The 15,000-nt window shown below is 32.8% G+C and overlaps 1 protein-coding gene across 1 annotated transcript in view; it reads left to right on the plus strand.

Annotated features, from left to right (window-relative positions):
- The window catches only part of LOC133642760 (glutamate receptor ionotropic, NMDA 2B-like), a 346,360-nt gene that overhangs the window by 173,772 nt on the left and 157,588 nt on the right, over positions 1–15,000 (plus strand). The gene's annotated exons all lie outside the window — the stretch shown is intronic.

Raw genomic sequence — 15,000 nt, forward strand, 5'->3', positions numbered from 1 at the left:
CTCCTACCTTGTTTACTTCCGTGACTACCTTCCTAAAGTTTGGTAATCAATCAGAAATATCAAGCAGCTAAGATGCGCCAAAAGTGGATAAATGTGGAGAGAGTGTTTTACATTTTCCCATCATGCATTGTAATGGGTTTGAATAGTTGTACAAACCCCGTTTCCATATGAAATTGTGTTAGATATAAATATAAACGGAATACAATGATTTGCAAATCCTTTTCAACCCATATTCAGTTGAATATGCTACAAAGACAACATATTTGATGTTCAAACTGATAAACTTTTTTTTTCGTTGCAAATAATCATCAACTTTAGAATTTGATGCCAGCAACACGTGACAAAGAAGTTGGGAAAGGTGGCAATAAATACTGATAAAGTTGAGGAATGCTCATCAAACACTTATTTGGAACATCCCACAGGTGTGCAGGCTAATTGGGAACAGGTGGGTGCCATGATTGGGTATAAAAGTAGATTCCATGAAACAAACAAGGACGGGGACCACTTTGTCAACAAATCCGTGCACAAATTGTTGAACGGTTTAAGAAAAACCTTTATCAACCAGCTATTGCAAGGAATTTAGGGATTTCACCATCTACGCTCCGTAATATCATCAAAGGCTTCAGAGAATCTGGAGAAATCACTGCACGTAAGCAGCTAAGCCCGTGACCTTCCATCCCTCAGGCTGTACTGCATCAACAAGCCACATCAGTGTGTAAAGGATATCACCACATGGGCTCAGGAACACTTCAGAAGCCCACTGTCAGTAACTACAGTCGGTCGCTACATCTGTAAGTGCAAGTTAAAACTCTCCTATGCAAGGCGAAAACCGTTTATCAACAACACCCAGAAACGCCGTCGGCTTCGCTGGGCCCGAGCTCATCTAAGATGGACTGATACAAAGTGGAAAAGTGTTCTGTGGTCTGACGAGTCCACATTTCAAATTGTTTTTTGAAACTGTGGACGTCGTGTCCTCCGGACCAAAGAGGAAAAGAACCATCCGGATTGGTATAGGCGCAAAGTGTAAAAGCCAGCATGTGTGATGGTATGGGGGTGTATTAGTGCCCAAGACATGGGTAACTTACACATCTGTGAAGGCACCATTAATGCTGAAAGGTACACACAGCTTTTGGAGCAACATATGTTGCCATGGACGCCCCTGCTTATTTCAGCAGGACAATGCAAAGCCACATGTTACAACAGCGTGGCTTCATAGTAAAAGAGTGCGGGTACTAGACTGGCCTGCTTGTAGTCCAGACATTGAAAATGTGTGAAAGCTAAAATATGAGAAGGGAGACTGTTGAACAACTTAAGCTGTACATCAAGCAAGAATGGGAAAGAATTCCACTTCAAAAATGTGTCTCCTCAGTTCCCAAACCTTTACTGAGTGTTGTTAAAAGGAAAGGCCATGTAACACACTGGTAAAAATGCCTTTTTTGCAATGTGTTGCTGCCATTCAATTCCAAGTTCATGATTATTTGTACAAAAACATGAAATATCTTGTCTTTGCAGTCTATTCAATTGAATATAAGTTGATTTGTTGTATTCTCTTTTTATTTACCATTTACACAACGTGACAACTTCACTGCTTTTTTGCCTTCGATGTTGTAGCATACCTTTTTTTTTAACCGTGCCGCATCATTTGTTTACAAAATGAGCGCAGTACACGACGTAACCTTGACAGGTGACATGATCTACGGTACAGTGAGTGGTACTTCCTCTCCAAGGTACTCTTAACGGTTCATACTTTTTTTTTGTTTTTATAGCTTTCTGGCCAGCAAAGGGTAAAAACTGCCTGCCTTGTTGAATAATAATCCTTATGGGGTACATTAATGTTGATTGCACCAAGTGCGTCCAAAATGGGCCATCACTCATAAGTCTGCATGGGAATGTCCTGGACTTGCTACAACATGGGACAGTGGGGACAGAACCGGCAGAGGAAATGAATTAGGGATTGGATTACAGATTACCGCTACCTGGGAATCCATACTAGTTCTCTTTTGGTACTTTTGATGATAAAATCGTATTTTTATTGCAACATTTGAGCTGATCCAGTTGTTATATCTTGCTTTATGGTATTGTTGTGTCCTACAAAGTTAATAATAATGAATAATATATATATATATATATATATATATATATATATATATATATATATATATATATATATATATATATATATATATATATATATATATATATATATATATATATATATATATATATATATATATATATATATATATATATAATATAATATAATATAATATATATATATATATAATATATTATAATATATATAATATAATATAATATAATATAATATATATATATATATATATAATAATAATGAATAATAATGTATATATGTATATATACATACATATATATGCATGTATATATATATATATATATATATATATATATATATATATATATATATATATATATATATATATATATATATATATATATATATATATATATATATATATATATATATATATATATATATATATATATATATCGTCAATAGCAAAGCCAATGTGTGTCAAATCAAATCAAATCAACTTTATTTATAAAGCACATTGAAAATGTACCACAGGGGTAGCCAAAGTGCTGTACAATGGGCAGGTTCAAAGATAATACGAGTACCGAGCAAACACAACACAACACAAACAGAACACGATAAAAAATAAATAAATAAAACATAAAAACAAGTTCACAGCAGGATGGGTATCACTCAGTGTTAAAAGCCATGGAATAAAATTATGTTTTTAAGAGAGATTTAAAAACAGGAAGGCCTGTCTAACACTTAGAGGTAGGTCGTTCCAGAGCTTGGGAGCAGCAGCGGCGAAAGCTCTGTCACCTCTAAGCTTCAGCCTTGTGTCCGGGACCGTCAGTAGCAGCTGGTCGGCTGATCTTAGGGATCGGGTGGGGCAGTAAGGCTGAAGGAGGTCGGAGAGATATGTTGGCGCGAGGTTGTTTAGACATTTACAAACAAATAAAAGGAGTTTAAAGTTGTGTTAGCATCAAGCTAGTGCATTTTTGGATAAGTGGATCCTTGCTTAATTTAGGTTCAGAGTGTTTTTTGGGGATTATTTCTAAAGATGTCCGATAATATCAGAAATGCTTTAAAATGTAATATCGGAAATTATCGGTATCGTTTTTTTATTATCAGTATCATTTTCTTTTTTTTTTTTTTTTTTTTTTTTTAATTAAATCAACGTAAAAACACAAGATACACTTAAAATTAGTGCACCAAGCCAAAAACCCTCCCTACCCCATTCACACTCATTCACACAAAAGGGTTGTTTCTTTCTGTTATTAATATTCTGGTTCCTACATTATATATCAATATATATCAATACAGTCTGCAAGGGATACAGTCCGTAAGCACACATGATTGTGCGCGCTGCTGGTAATTTGACTCATTTTCATTAATTACTAGTTTCTATGTAACTGTTTTTATATTGTTTTACTTTCTTTTTTATTCAAGAAAATGTTTTTAATGTATTTATATTATTTTATTTTATTATTTTTTTTAAAAAGGACCTTATCTTCACCATACCTGGTTGTCCAAATTAGGCATAATAATGTGTTAATTCCACGACTGTATATATCGGTATCGGTTGATATCGGTATCGGTAATTAAGAGTTGGACAATATCGGTATATCGGATATCGGCAAAAAAGCCATTATCGGACATCCCTAATTATTTCAGATCAACTTTCTCCAGTAAAGTTTAAAATCTTATTTTATAAACTTCTGCACTGCAAAAAAAGAGATGACAAAATTAAAGATAAACAGACAAGATTTTAGGAGAACAGTTCTACAAACTAGTGTATATCTAAATCTAGAATTTAGCAGGATTTTTAAGAAAGAATAGTGTTATTATTCTGAAAACAATCATTTAGGGCTGCAACTAACGATTAATTTGATAATCGATTAATCTGTCGATTATTACTTCGATTAATCGATTAATAATCGGATAAAAGAGACAAACTACATTTCTATCCTTTCCAGTATTTTATTGAGAAAAAAAACAGCATACTGGCACCATACTTATTTTGATTGTTGTTTCTCAGCTGTTTGTACATGTTGCAGTTTATAAATAAAGGTTTATAAAAAATAAAAACAATTAAATAAATACAATAAATAAATAAAATAAATAAAATAAATAAAATAATTATTTATTTTTTTTAAATAAAAAAAATAAAATAAAAAAATTGCCTCTGCGCATGCGCATAGCATAGATCCAACAAATCGATGACTAAATTAATCGCCAACTATTTTTATAATCGATTTTAATCGATTTAATCGATTAGTTCTTGCAGCCCTACAATCATTATTCACCTTACAATTCCTAAATTAAGCATCCTTGGGACGTTTCAGAATCTTTAAACAAGATTTTCTATATCGGAAAAAACAAAATATCTTATTTGAATAATTTCTTCAAATTTCGTTCCTTTTTCCCCACGCTTTGAATCCTGTGGCTTATAAACAGTGCGGTTAATTTATGGATTCTTCTTGGCTAACGGCCATAATATTTTGTCTTCAACAAATAGTTTTCATTAAACACAAGCAGAGACGCTGAATAGGTGTGTTATTGTTTGGGCTACGGTGCCATCTTTTGGACCAGTTTGCTCACAGCATGTGCTGTGGGGTGGACGTCTCCAGTGTTTCTTTCCGTTTAGTGCTTTAAACTGGAAGTACAAGTGCCTTTCCGTGCTCCCTTCAAATTAAAATGGTGTTTTAGTTCCTAAAGTCAACGTTTGTGTCCCTACAAAAGCTGCAGTTGCGTCACTACCACATCTCGGGTAAAACGCACCACGCCGGATGCGACCCACTCACTGGCAACACCCGCTTTAACCTCCTTCTCCCTTCCGCCCAACCTTAGCTCGCTCCTTGCCCGACGCCCGGGATGGACCATTTTGATATTGTTGTGTTTTTTTTTAAAAAAAGGCTCTGGAAGCCACAGAGGATGTCTGTCACGGCAACACGCACACGGCGAGGGAGGCGTGGAAGGCGGGGTGCGCCCTCGTCTCACTCCGTGTGGAAAATAGAGCGGAACGCTGTAAATGAGCTGGATGAGAGAAAAGTGCAACATTCCACAGAGGGAACCATGAAACAACACGTCGCTTACTGTACACATCGGGCTATCAAACTCAGAGGGCCATTTATAGATTTTATATATAAATACAACACCAATGAAGTCGGCACGTTGTGTAAATAGTGAATAAAAACAGAATACAATGATTTGCAAATCTTTTTCAACTTATATTCAATTGAATAGACTGCAAAGACAAGCTATTTCATTTTCACACTGAGAAACTTCTTTTTTTTTGCAAATAATCATTAACTTAGAATTAAATGGCAGCAACACATTGCAAAAAAATTGTCACTGGGGCATTTTTACCAGTGTGTTACATGGCCTTTCCTTTTAACAACACTCAGTAATATATATATATATATATATATATATATATATATATATATATATATATATATATATATATATATATATATATATATATATATATATATATATATATATATATATATATATATATATATATATGTATATATATATATATATATATATGTATGTATATATATATATATATATATATATATATATATATATATATATATATATATATATATATATTTATATATATATATATATATTTATAAATACAACACCAATGAAGTCGGCACGTTGTGTAAATAGTAAATAAAAAGAGAATACAATGATTTGCAAATCTTTTTCAACTTATATTCAATTGAATAGACTGCAAAGACAAGATATTTCATTTTCACACTGAGAAACTTCTTTTTTTTTGCAAATAATCATTAACTTGGAATTAAATGGCAGCAACACATTGCAAAAAAATTGTCACTGGGGCATTTTTACCACTGTTACATGGTCTTTCCTTTTAACAACACTCAGTAATATATATATATATATATATATATATATATATATATATACAACACCAATGAAGTCGGCACGTTGTGTAAATAGTAAATAACAAGAGAATACAATGATTTGCAAATCCTTTACAACTTATATTCAATTGAATAGACTGCAAAGACAAGATATTTCATGTTCACTCTGAGGAACTTCTTTTTTTTTTTGCAAATAATCATTAACTTAGAATTGAATGGCAGCAACACATTGCAAAAAAGTTGTCACTGGGGCATTTTTACCAGTGTGTTACATGGCCTTTCCTTTTAACAACACTCAGTAATATATATATATATATATATATATATTTATAAATACAACACCAATGAAGTCGGCACGTTGTGTAAATAGTAAATAACAAGAGAATACAATGATTTGCAAATCCTTTACAACTTATATTCAATTGAATAGACTGCAAAGACAAGATATTTCATTTTCACACTGAGAAACTTCTTTTTTTTTTTGCAAATAATCATTAACTTAGAATTTAATGGCAGCAACACATTGCAAAAAAATTGTCACTGGGGCATTTTTACCACTGTTACATGGCCTTTCCTTTTAACAACACTCAGTAATATATATATATATATATATATATATATATATATATATATATATATATATATATATATATATATATATATATATATATATATATATATATATATATATATATATATATATATATATATATATATATATATATATATACAACACCAATGAAGTCGGCACGTTGTGTAAATGGTAAATAAAAAGAGAATACAATGATTTGCAAATCCTTTTCAACTTATATTCAATTGAATAGACTGCAAAGACAAGATATTTCATGTTCACACTGAGAAACTTCTTCTTCTTTTTTTTGCAAATAATCATTAACTTAGAATTGAATGGCAGCAACACATTGCAAAAAAGTTGTCAGAGGGGCATTTTTACCAGTGTGTTACATGGCCTTTCCTTTTAACAACACTCAGTAAAGGTTTGGGAACTGAGGAGACACATTTTTGAAGTGGAATTATTTCCCATTCTTGCTTGATGTACAGCTTAAGTTGTTCAACAGTCCACTCTTTTACTATGAAGCCACGCTGTTGTAACGCGTGGCTTAGCATTGTCTTGCTGAAATAAGCAGGGGCGTCCATTAACATATGTTGCTCCAAAAGCTGTATGTACCTTTCAGCTTTAAAGGCACCTTCACACGTGTGTAAGTTACCCATGTCTTGGGCACTAATACACCCCCATACCATCACACATGCTGACTTTTTCACTTTGCACATATAACAATCCGGATGGTTCTTTTCCTCTTTGTTCCGGAGGACACGACGTCCACAGTTTCCAAAAACAATTTCAAAATGTGGACTCGTCAGACCGCAGAACACTTTTCCACTTTGCATCAGTCCATCTTAGATGAGCTCGGGCCCAGCGAAGACGGCGGCGTTTCTGGGTGTTGTTGATAAATGGCTTTCGCTTTGCATAGTAGAGTTTTAACTTGCCCTTACAGATGTAGCGACCAACTGTAGGAGAATCCTGCGAGATGGTGGAGAGGAGTGTGCCTGCAGGTTTCATGAAGCATCAGCAGTGAGGCGAGAGAGGGGAGGAAAGTACACACTGTCTTATTGTCTTAGCGCTTCTTCAGACAATGTGCAGACAGCAAAAAAATCTAAATTTTCTTGCCAGTGAACGGAAGGGATGGTGCATCCAGGGTCGTCTGCACGAGTAATTAAGCCCCCCCCCCCACACACACACTACTACTTTGTGATTTAATTTTCCGCTTCATTCCTGCGAAAACATTTGCTTTGCTTAAATGTTGTTTCTCAAAATGTCTCTAGTTTTAAGAGCTATTTACCTATTTTCAGTCATTGACTTTAAATAAAATCTTAATTTTAGCATAAATGATGGTATTTTTTGTCTATTCTAGCTAAAAAATGTTAAAACTGAGAAAACACTGTATTTTTCAGACTAAAGAGCGCACCACAATTTAAGACGCACCCACTAAATTTTAGAAGTAAAAATATTTGTCCAAATATTAGTCGCACCAGACTATAAATAATCATATAATGTCTATTCGAGTTAAAAACATTTATAATTGAGAAAACACTGTATTTTTTGGACTATAGAGCGCACCACAATATAAGACGCACCCACTACCTTGTAGAAGAAACATTATTTTTCCATATATTAGCCACATCGGACTATAAGCCGCAGTATATATATATATATATATATATATATATATATATATATATATATATATATATATATATATATATATATATATATATATATATATATATATATATATATATATATATATATATATATATATGTGTGTATATATATATATATATATATATATATATATATATGTGTATATATATATATATATATATATATATATGTGTATATATATATATATATATATATATATATATATATATATATATATATATATATATATATACTGCGTATTTATATATGTATATAAACATATATATATATATATATATATATATATATATATATATATATATATATATATATATATACTGCGTATTTATATATGTATATAAATATATATATATGTTTATATATATGTATATATACATATAAATATATATATATATGTTTATATATATGTATATATACATATATATATATATATATATATATATATATATATATATATATATATATATATATATATATATATATATATATATATATATATATATATACTGCGTATTTATATATGTATATATACATATATATGTATATATACATACATATATGTGCATGTATATATATATGTATATATATATATATATATATATATATATATATATATATATATATATATATATATATATATATATATATATATATATACTGTATATATATATATATATATATATATATATATATATGTACATATACATACATATATATATGCATGTATATCTACATATAAATATATATATATATATATATATATATATATATATATATATATATATATATATATATATATATATATATATATATATATATATATTTAGAACTATATAGAGCACCACAATATAAGACGCACCCACTACATTTTAGAACATTTTTCCATATATTAGTCGCATCAAATTTTGAATAGTCATATTTTGTCTATTCTAGTTTGTTTTTTTTAATGAAGATTGAGAAAACACTGTATTTTTCGGACTATAGAGCGCAACACTATATAAGACGCACCCACAAAATTTTAGAAGAAAAAATTATTTTCCATATATTAGCCGCACTAGACTATGAATAATCATATTTTGTCTATTATAGTTTAAAAAAAAATAAAATTGAAAAAACACTATATTTCGGACTAAAGAGCGCACCACAATATAAGACGCACCCACTAAATTTTAGAAGAACAAATAATTTTCTATATATTAGTTGCACCAGACTACGAATAATTATATTTAGTCTATTCTAGTTAAACATTTTAAAATTGAGAAAACACTGTATTTCTCCGACTAAAGAGCACACCACAATATAAGACGCACCCACTAAATTTTAGAAGAAAAAATATTTTTCAATATATTAGCCACATTGGACTATATACATTGTGAAATTAGTTAATTACACAGAAATATTTTGTAAATGTTAATTTATACACCTTAATTGTTTCCAAGCGGCAGTAAAACGGCTGATCAAACAAAACAGAAGTCGTCGGCATGGACCCACTAGCTGCGCAAGCTAGCTCTCCAATCAGCGAAACATACTCAATAACTCCACGGTGACGTTAGAGTGAATTTACTGAGGAATTTTTGTGAAACTGAAACAATACAAAAAGAATGCCATTGTAAGTTAATAATGCTTACACAGACTAAATGTGTTAGCATATTAGCTAATGCTAACGATGCTAGCTTCATTACAATACGATAGCACGTATGTCCTACAGACATCACACATGGGACGGTTTAGTAAGTAAGAACTGTTTTAGTTATATTGTAAAACTTACAAACGTTGCTCAGAGTGATGAACGAAGAATCCATGCGAGTAGAAACGCTATAGACGGCTGTTTTTCAACCTTTTTAAATTAAAAAAATCCCACTTCAGAAAATGTTAGTAATCAAAAATGATAATTTTCTTGCCAGTGAACGGAAGGGATGGTGCATCCAGGGTGGTCTGCACGAGTAATCAAGCCCCTCTCCCTACACGTACTACCCTGTGATTTATTTTCTCGCTTAATTCCAGCGAAAACATTTGCTTTGCTCAAAGGTTATTTCTAGAAATTTCGCTAGTTTTATGAGCTATTATTTCTAGAAATATCCCTAGTTTTAAGAGCTATTTACCTATTTTCAGTCATTAACTTTAAAGGAAATCTTATTTTCAGCATGAATAATTAAATGTTTTGTGTATTCTGGCAAAAAAAAAATCAAAAGTGAGAAAACGCTGTATTTTTAGAACTATATAGAGCACCACAATATAAGACGCACCCACTACATTTTAGAAAAAGTAATTATTTTTCCATATATTAGTCGCACCAGACTATGAATAATCATATTTTGTCAATTTTTGTTTAAAAATGTTAAAATAAAATTTAAAAAAAACAAAAAAACACTGTGTTTTTGGACTATAGAGCGCACCACAATATAAGACGCACCCACTAAATTTTAGAAGAAAAATAATTTCCCATATATTAGTCGCAACAGACTATGAATAATTACATTTGGTCTATTCTAGTTTTTTTTTAAATTAAGATTGCGAAAACACTGTATTTTTCGAACTATAAAGCGCACCACAATATAAGACGCACCCACTAAATTTTAGAAGAATTTTTTTTTTTCAAAATATTAGCCGGACCAGACTATGAATAATCATATTTTGTCTATCCTAGTTAAAAAAAAATTTAAATGTAAAAAACACTGTTTTTGTCGGACTATAGAGCGCACCACTATATAAGGCGCACCCACTAAATTTTAGAAAAAAAAATATTTCCTATATATTAGTTGCACGAGACTACGGATAATTATATTTAGTCTTTTCTAGTTAAACATTTTACAATTAAGAAAACACTGTATTTTTCCGACTACAGAGCACACCACAATATAAGATGCACCCACTAAATTTTAGAAGAAAAAATATTTTTCCATATATTAGCCACATTGGACTATATACATTGTGAAATTAGTTATTTACACAGAAATATTTTGTAAATGTTAATTTATACACCTTAATTGTTTCCAAGCGGCAGTAAAACGGCTGATCAAACAAAACAGAAGTCGTCGGCATGGACCCACTAGCTGCGCAAGCTAGCTCTCCAATCAGCGAAACAGACTCAATAACTCCACGGTGACGTTTGAGTGAATTTACTGAGGAATTTTTGTGAAACTGAAACAATACAAAAAGAATGCCATTGTAAGTTAATAATGCTAACACAGACTAAATGTGTTAGCATATTAGCTAATGCTAACGATGCTAGCTTCATTACAATACGATAGCGCGTACAAATATGCATGAAAACACTCCTACAGACATCACACATGCGACGGTTTAGTATGTAAGAATAGTTTTAGTTATATTGTAAAACTTACAAACGTTGCTCAGAGTGATGAATGAAGAACCCATGCGAGTAGAACGCTATGGACGGCTGTTTTTCAACCTTTTTAAATTAAAAAAATCCCACTATAGAAAATGTTAGTAATCAAAAATGATAATTTTCTTGCCAGTGAACGGAAGGGATGGTGCATCCAGGGTGGTCTGCATGAGTAATCAAGCCCCTCTCCCTACACGTACTACCCAATGATTTATTTTCTCACTTAATTCCTGCTAAAACATTTGCTTTGCTCAAATGTTATTTATAGAAATTTCGCTAGTTTTATGAGGGATTATTTCTACAAATGTCCCTAGTTTTAATAGCTATTTACCTATTTTCAGTCATTAACTTTAAATGAAATCTTAATTTCAGCATGAATAATTATATTTTTTCTCTATTCTGACTAAAAAAAATTCAAAAGTGAGAAAACACTGTATTTTTAGAACTATATAGAATACCACAATCTAAGACGCACCCACTACATTTGATAAAAATATATTATTTTTCCATATATTAGTCGCACCAGACTATGAATAATCATATTTTGTCAATTCTTGTTTAAAAATGTTAAAATAAAAAAATAGAAAATAAAAAAAACACTGTATTTTTCGGACTACAGAGCACACCACAATATAAGACGTACTCACAAAATTATAGAAGAACAAATAATTTTCTATATATTAGTTCGACCAGACTACGAATAATTATATTTAGTCTATTCTAGAAAAACATTTTAAAATTGAGAAAACACTGTATTTTTCCGACTATAGAGCGCACCACAATATAAGACGCATCCACTAAATTTTAGAAGAAAAAATATTTCTTCCATATATTAGTCGCACCAGACTACGAATAATTATATTTGGTCTATTTTAGTTGTTTTTTTTAAATTAAGATTGAGAAAACACTGTATTTTTCGAACTATAGAGCACACCACAATGTAAGACACACCCACTACATTTTAGAAAAAAATTATTATTTTTCCATATATTAGCCGCACCAGACTATGAATAATCATATTTTGTCAATTCTTGTTTAAAAAGGTTCAAATAAAAAAATAGAAAATAAAAAAAACACTGTATTTTTCGGACTACAGAGCACACCACAATATAAGACGCACTCACAAAATTTTAGAAGAACAAATAATTTTCTATATATTAGTTCGACCAGACTACGAATAATTATATTTAGTCTATTCTAGTTAAACATTTTAAAATTGAGAAAACACTGTATTTTTCCGACTATAGAGCGCACCACAATATAAGACGCATCCACTACATTTTAGAAAAAAATTATTATTTTTCCATATATTAGTCGCACCAGACTACGAATAATTATATTTGGTCTATTTTAGTTTTTTTAAAAAAATTAAGATTGAGAAAACACTGTATTTTTCGAACTATAGAGCGCACCACAATATAAGACGCACCCACTACATTTTAGAAAAAAATATTATTTTTCCATATATTAGCCGCACCAGACTATAAATAATAATATTTTGTCAATTCTTGTTTAAAAATGTTAAAATAAAATTAAAAATAAATAAACAAAACACTGTATTTTGTGATGAACGAAGAACCCATGCGAGTAGAAACGCTATGGACGGCTGTTTTTCAACCTTTTTAAATAAAAAAAATCCCACTATAGAAAATGTTAGTAATCAAAAATGATAATTCTCTTGCCAGTGAACGGAAGGGATGGTGCATCCAGGGTGGTCTGCACAAGTAATTAAGCCCCTCTCCCTACACGTACTACCCTTTGATTTATTTTCTCGCTTAATTCCTGCGAATACATTTGCTTTATCCGCGCTGGAGCCGCTCCCGCCGTGCACCTGGCGTCGGGGATCAGAGGCTCTCGCCGCACTCGGGCTCATCCCCGAGGCGGGAGAACGTAGGCGTGACATGCTCAGAGATACGCCTGGGCCGGAAGTGGCGGGGTGAGGAGGCCAAGTGGCGGGGTGAGGAGGCGAGATATGGAGGGTGGTCTCGCCGCTGACAGTGACTGAGGAGCGGCATTTATTGCGCTGCCAGGAAAAGCACACGCCAGGCGCACTCGCAACTCCGTTCCTCTTCTCTTGCGCTCGCTCGCCACTTGTTCCTTTCCCGCCCTGGCGGGAACGGCTTAGGTCCATGCTCCGCGTCTGGGAAGCGTCGGCGAGGTTAAACGCGCGCGCTCGAGACGCAGCTTAAAACAGCCGTGACATGGTGGCTTAGCACTCCCGATTATTCTGGGAGTGTGTGTGACTTGCGCTTCAATTTTCACTAAAAATAACATAAAAAATACACGTTTTTTTTCCCACGCTTTGAACCCTGTGGTTTATAACACGGTGCGGCTAATTTGTTAATTTTTCTTCGCTAACGGCCCTTATGTTTTGTATTCAACAAATAGTGTTCATAAAACACTGACAGAGACGCTGAAAAAGTGTGTTATCGTTTGTGCTATGGCCAGCGAAGTCAGCGGCGTTTCTGGGTGTTGTTGATAAATGGCTGTGGAAGTCGCCCTCCCGTGGGTTCCCCTGATCACGACAGATCCTCTTGTGAGCCCGGTAGTCAGGTTTGACAATTGTTTTTATTTGTGCACAGCCACGACAGCACAATGCTCTGCGACTTGTTTGGAGTCTTTTCTCTCGGCGTGTCTCTCTCTCTCGCTCCAACTCCCATTCCAACTCCAACCCCCGTGTCTCGTCACCGGCTGCTGCTAATAAGGGCGACAGGTGATTAGATAACAAGCCCCAGCTGGGCAATCTACTCACCTGCCGCTGTCTTCCAGGCCGGTCCTTACACACCCCGCTCCGCGGCAGGCCCGCAGACCACGCCCCCCTCCACAATGGCTTTGGCTTTGCATAGTAGAGCTTTAACTTGCACTTACAGACGTAGCGACCAACTGTAGTTACTGACAGTGGTTTTCTGAAGTGTTCCTGAGCCCATGTGGTGATATCCTTTACACACTGATGTCGCCTTTTTGATGCAGTACCGCCTGAGGAATCAAAGGTCACGGGCATTCAATGTTGGTTTTCAGCCTTGCCGCTTACGTGCAGTGATTTCTCCAGATCCTCTGAACCTTTTGATATTACGGAGCGTAGATGGTGAAATCCCTAAATTCCTTGCAATAGCTGGTTGAGAAATGTTGTTCTTAAACAATTTGCTCAGGCATTTGTTGACAAAGTGGTGACGATCCTTTTTAAATTTAAAAAAAAAAAGGGCCTGGGCTGAAAAAAAAGGTTAAAAAACACTGTTCGAGCCGTCCACAGCGTTTCTACTCGCATGGATTCTTCAATCATCACTACAAGCAACGTTTGTAAGTTATAAAATACAACTAAAACAATTCATACTTACGAAAGCGTCCCATGTGTGATGTTAGTAGGAATGTTTTCATGCATATTTGCCCATATTTTGGACGTGTTCGCTCACTGCAGTATAATATACTATATAACAATATATATATATATATATATATATAT

Source organism: Entelurus aequoreus, linkage group LG25, assembly GCF_033978785.1.
Source record: "Entelurus aequoreus isolate RoL-2023_Sb linkage group LG25, RoL_Eaeq_v1.1, whole genome shotgun sequence".
Lineage (NCBI taxonomy): Eukaryota > Metazoa > Chordata > Actinopteri > Syngnathiformes > Syngnathidae > Entelurus > Entelurus aequoreus.